The sequence below is a fragment of the Chanodichthys erythropterus genome, chromosome 15 (assembly GCF_024489055.1).
Source record: "Chanodichthys erythropterus isolate Z2021 chromosome 15, ASM2448905v1, whole genome shotgun sequence".
Lineage (NCBI taxonomy): Eukaryota > Metazoa > Chordata > Actinopteri > Cypriniformes > Xenocyprididae > Chanodichthys > Chanodichthys erythropterus.
The window spans coordinates 26288791-26294790 of NC_090235.1; positions in this window are offsets into that span (position 1 = coordinate 26288791).

The window sequence follows — 6000 nt, forward strand, 5'->3', positions numbered from 1 at the left end:
ACTGGAGCGGATTCTGGAGTGGACTCACTGACTGGAACGGACTCACTGACTGGAACGAACTCACTGACTGGAACGAACTCACTGACTGGAACGGACTCACTGACTGGAACGGACTCACTGACTGGAACGGACTCACTGACTGGAACGGACTCACTGACTGGAACGGACTCAATGACTGGAACGGACTCAATGACTGGAACGGACTCAATGACTGGAACGGACTCAATGACTGGAGTGGGCTCTGGAGTGGACTCACTGAACGGAGCGGACTCTGGAGTGGACTCACTGACTGGAGCGGACTCTGGAGTGGACTCACTGACTGGAACGGGCTCTGTAGTGGACTCACTGGCTGGAGCGGACTCCGGGAAGGCTTCCAGGCCTTGAGGGATGACGGAAGCCTTCCTCCTCCTCTTCCTCCTCTTACGTGAGTGCAGCACTGAACCTGTGCCCACCTCCTCTGTAGACTCTGGAGCGAACTCACGGGCTAGAGCAGGCTCTGGGGCGGGCTCACGGGCAAGAGCGGCTCTGGCTGAGCATGAGTTGGCCCACGGTTTCTGCGGGAGAGATAATGGGTAAAACCCCAAAAATCCAGGGTCTGGAGCCCCTCCAACTCACACTGGGGCAGAGGGTCATCAAGGCATACATTAAAAACCCCTTTTAACGCCTCATCATTATACCGCAGCCCTCTTGAAAATGTCCAGAAAAACTGGGCAAAACACCCTATCTCTCTCCCCTCCTGTCGCAGAGCCAGCACCGCCCGAACAAGAGCCATCCGCTCCCCTCACCGTGGCTGGAGGAGTGATCCAAATCCCCATCCTGCTGGATCCTAAAGTGTTGGTGTCTTCTGTCACGGCACACACGAAGACAAACAGGGTAGGTCCAATTGCAGGTATTTATTGGGGTAATCCAAAGCGTAAATCCAGAAACAGGCAAGGGTCAAAATCCATGATAACAGTCCGTACACAAAACAAGAAAAACACAACGAAAACCAAAACAGAGAAACCAGGAACGTTCGTGAAGACACCATAACAAGGGCAGAGACAAACCAGGTATAAATAGACAGACACTAATGAATAAACACAAAACAGCTGTGTGCAATGAGTGGGATAATGAGTCCAGGAGTGAGTATGGGTAATGTAGTCCAAGGGGTGAAAACAAGAGTCCGGAATGGAGTGCCCTCTAGTGGCTGACTAGGGCACTCTCACTAGTGATCATGACAATAGAATTTAAATTTTAAAGAACACTTTATACCAGAAGGTTTGCATTGACGTCACTTTCCCGCCGAAAGCGCGCTCCCTCAGCTGGACTGAGTGGCAAAAGAAGCTGCTGCGTGACTGGATTTAATAGAGGAAACTGCGAAAACGCGAGTAAAACTGACGAATTACACTAAAAGTTGGAATTTAATGTGTTCCTTACAAATTGTGAAATAAACATAATCCATGGATATTGCATGCAGCCAGGAGTGGTGTTTCCTGACATTTATATGTGCCTGATTTCGACACCGGGGAAATACATAAAGCAAATCTGCCTGTGAATATTTTAAATAACTACAATTTAGGCAGGTTTAAATCCGCGTTATCACTTATATCAATGTTATATCGTCATATTGTCCAGCCTTAAAACATATATAGTTTTATAGTATAGTTTTTGTCAGTGTTGTTTATTTAAAAACACCCAATTATGCAGAATATAAGATGGAAAATATATCTAATTGATGAGTTGTCAATAACAATACAATAGGTATGATTTTACCTCAAAATCCAACAATTTGACACAAAATGATTAAATCCATGTTTATCTGCTAGAGTGAAGTTGTTTCTGTGAATTACAGTGATTCATTTGCTTCTTTTTTCTATAGCTTTCGGCCGTCTTAAATATATACCTCAGGGTTTGTGTCAAAGCTATTTTTACAGTCAATCACAAAGCTCACGTTTTGGATGTGTTTTGTGTGTTCTCCGCGACATTTACGCTGAAAACCAATGCTGCCGCTCAGTCTTTTGCCACTCAGTGGACGTGACAGCAGTCGTAACGGTCGACGGTGACGTCACGTGCATAGAAATGTCTTAAATAATAGCATTTAGGCTAGCTTTCTTTTTTTAACGGGTTATTTCAATTAGAGATAAAGTAAGTTTGCAACTTCTGTTTAATTCATGAAATTAAAAAATAAAAAAATAAAAAATAATTAATTAATTAAATCCATATCCATAAAAGGATCCCATGATGGGCCAAACCCATATGAAGTGCCTGAATGGCACGGTAGAACTGAATGCTCCATTTGACCTAAAACCGTTCATGGTCATCCATTGATGTTTTTCAGATTTTCTTTTTCATTCTCTCCATGATTCTTTGTAGCCTTTAGCCACTGCCTATGCTGGACTGAAAGTAACACTTTGAATTCTTGCACCCAGGAACAATAAAAGTCAACACCATTATAACTAAAAGTTTTCTAATAAGTATTTCCTACTAAAGCAAGGCGGTATTTGACTCTGGTAAGCATATAGCAGACTGGTGGGAGTGGCATTGGTCGGCAACATGCCCAGTGCTACTGTATAGGCAGCTTAGTTTTATTGAAAGTCCATTTTGACAGCGGTGAAGGACCCCTTTAAGAGTGTGGGTTGTCAGTACAGTCTACAATGTGCTATTTTACTTGTCACATCATAAACCGTATATTAAACATCTCGTTAGACTGCATTGATCTAGTAAATTTCTTCCGGCAGATTAGGGCTGTTTCCTATTTTCTGTATGGCCAATTAAAAAAAGAAATTAAGAATATTAGATTGAAGTCTATATAAAGAAATACAAAGTGTTTCATTTTAAGCAGCCTATACTTGTTCTTTGTGATGTCCTTTTTGCATTCATTTCACACTGTATTATTGGACACGTTTCTTTTAGAATGAGTAACTCAGTAGTCACAGATTGAGGTTTAATCAGGACCATGGGTTCGTATTTGATTCATAAACAATAAGCATTTGTTTCAAACAAAGCATGTTAATTTGGAGAAGGGAGGAAGTTCAGTTCAGGAGATAGCCAGCAGCACTATTATTGTCCGAGGGAGGATGGTCAGCAGACTACTCTAATAATATTGTCTCCTGGATATTATCTTGATTGTTATGTAGTTGCTAGATGGATCATCTGTTTACGTCTGTGTAAGCTGGCACACTCATATCAGTCTTTCATAATGAGATACAGCATCTTACAGAGAGGCTTCAGGATGCACACCAGGCTGGTGATCACCAGCAATACAGTTAAGATGGGTTTCTCTGTAGGCCGTGTCTCCTGAGGACAGGGCTTTTCAAGATGAAAATGAACTGACAACTAAAGATGCACTGACCCTGCTGTAAATTCATATCCGTTTTGAAGACCATGCTCCCTGTTGCAGTTTATTACAAATGACATGTCTGTTTAAACTTGTTGTATCATTCCTGTTGTGAAGCACCTTTTGAACTGTTTTTTTGAACTATTCAAAAAAATGAAAATGGTCATGATACATTTTTAACCCTAAAATGCATAAAGGGGAAGCAAATTGAACTGGAATTCTGTGATTTTTAAAATATTTATGAAATTTATTTATTTGACATTTCATGAAGTCTTTACAAAACTTGTTTCTGACCCTCATCAATGTCATTTTCATATTTTTCTAAAAAATAATAATTTTTGTTTCACTACCCCAAGAATGCATAAAGCGGGTCAAACTGACCCATATTTATTTCCTATGGAATTTTAAGTCAACACAGTATTTTTGGATATATTTTTTGTCAATAATATTTATTTTGTTGAAACTTTATGGATTACTTAAAAATCTGTTGACTTTTTTGCACCAACCCTGTTGAATATGCATATCTCCCATCTATATGTGAAAAGCATGTGAAATGAGTATATCTGAATTCACAGTCATTATTCTTTCTACTATTCATACTTTATTCATACTATACACATGCATACTTTTTAAACAGTCACAAATTTCTCAAATGTAGAACCTTCAGACAGTATGATTTCAGATGCAGAAAAATGCTACAGGAAAGGACAGCCGAAGGCCCCAAAAAAGCAAGAGGTGCAAACTCTTATCTTATGTGAAAAGTTCTGTCTCTGTCTGCTATCATTAACACATGTTTTGTGAAAAATGTGGGGGGTGAAAGTTCAGACAAATCAAAATCAAAACTAGAGTTTGTTAGAAAAACTGCTTTTTAAAGGAACACTCCACTTTTTTTGAAAATAGGCTAATTTTCCAACTGCCCTAGAGTTAAACAGTTGAGTTTTACCGTTTTTAAATCCATTCAGCCGATCTCCGGTTCTGGCGGTACCACTTTTAGCATAGCTTAGCATAGTTCATTGAATCTGATTAGACCGTTAGCATCGCGCTTAAAAATGACCAAAGAGTTTTGATATGTTTCATATTTAAAACTTGACTCTTCTGTAGTTAAATCGTGTACTAAGACCAACGGAAAATGAAAAGTTGTGATTTTCTAGGCTGATATGGCTAGGAACTATACTCTCATTCAGGCGTAATAATCAAGGAACTTTGCTGCCGTTCCATGGCTGCAGCAGTGCAATGATATTACGCAGCGCCCGTGAGCCCCTGCTTGCACAGGGAACGTGCCTTGCAACCATGGAGACGTTTGTGAGAGACGCTGCGTAATATTATTGCGCCTGCTGCAGCCATGATACGGCAGCAAAGTTCCTTGATTATTACGCCGGAATGAGAGTATAGTTCCTAGCCATATCAGCCTAGAAAATCGCCACTTTTCATTTTCTGTCGGTCTTAGTACACGATTTAACTACAGAAGAGTCAAGTTTTAAATAGGAAAAATATCAAAACTCTTTGGTCATTTTTAAGCGCAATGCTAACGGTCTAATCAGATTCAATGAACTATGCTAAGCTATGCTAAAAGTTGTACCGCCAGAACCGGAGATCGGCTGAATGGATTTGAAAACGGTAAAACTCAACTGTTTACCTCTAGGGGAGTTGGAAAATGAGCCTATTTTCAAAAAAAGTGGAGTGTTCCTTTAAAGGGTACCTATTATACCCCTTTTCACAAGATGTAATATAAGCGGTTGCTCAACAACAACAAAGCTGGAGAATCTCACGCAGCCAAATGAGGATTGTCAGTAACGTGTTCAGCCTTACATTGTTCAAACCGGAGTCAGACACTGATGGAGAGACTCAGGAAGAAGTAGAATGCAACTGGATGTTAAATTTATGTAGTTGCTGTTGAGTTGATTCAACTCATCGACTAGCATGTGCCGTCATGTTAATCTTTTGTGCAAAACCCGTATTGTTTCCCCATTTTCATACTAGTGGACCTGTTTGCCAAACAGAGCCATGCAGGCTAATGTTTATGATTGCTTTCAAATGTTGTGAATGGTCTAATATTTTTTCCAAAATATTGCTTGGACAGAAACGTTCCTTTTTTAGCAATTGAGCTTGCCTGTGTCAACTTGCAGGGTATCCAAGCTAACGAGACTCTAAATAGTGTTCTGCACTCATCTATGCGGCTAACAACATAACAGTTAGCATGCTTTGCTCGAAATTTTGCCATGGACTTAGAACTAGTACAACGTTTTTGCTTGCAAAAACAAAAAATGATGCCGCCATTGGTGGAAACATGCAGATTAATATTATAATAAGATCCCATCACTAGGGGAGTGAAATCTGAGCGGCTCGTTTTTTCACATTCTTACAGAGAAAGGCCAAAACAAAGTTATTATATATATATATATATATATATATATATATATATATATATATATATATATAAAGGAAAGTGGACAAATAAGTATTTCCATAAAAGAGTAGGCTTTCAAAAATATTTGAGTATAGGCAGTTAGTCATTATAACACATATTGTTCATTGTTAGCTGTGACTTTAAAATTCATTATTTTACATAATGTGACTTTAAAATTCATTTTATGCATTTTCCCACCAATAGGCTATAATAAAATACGACATTGCACATTAAAATATGATGTATACATTATTGTGAAGATAATGAATATATATAT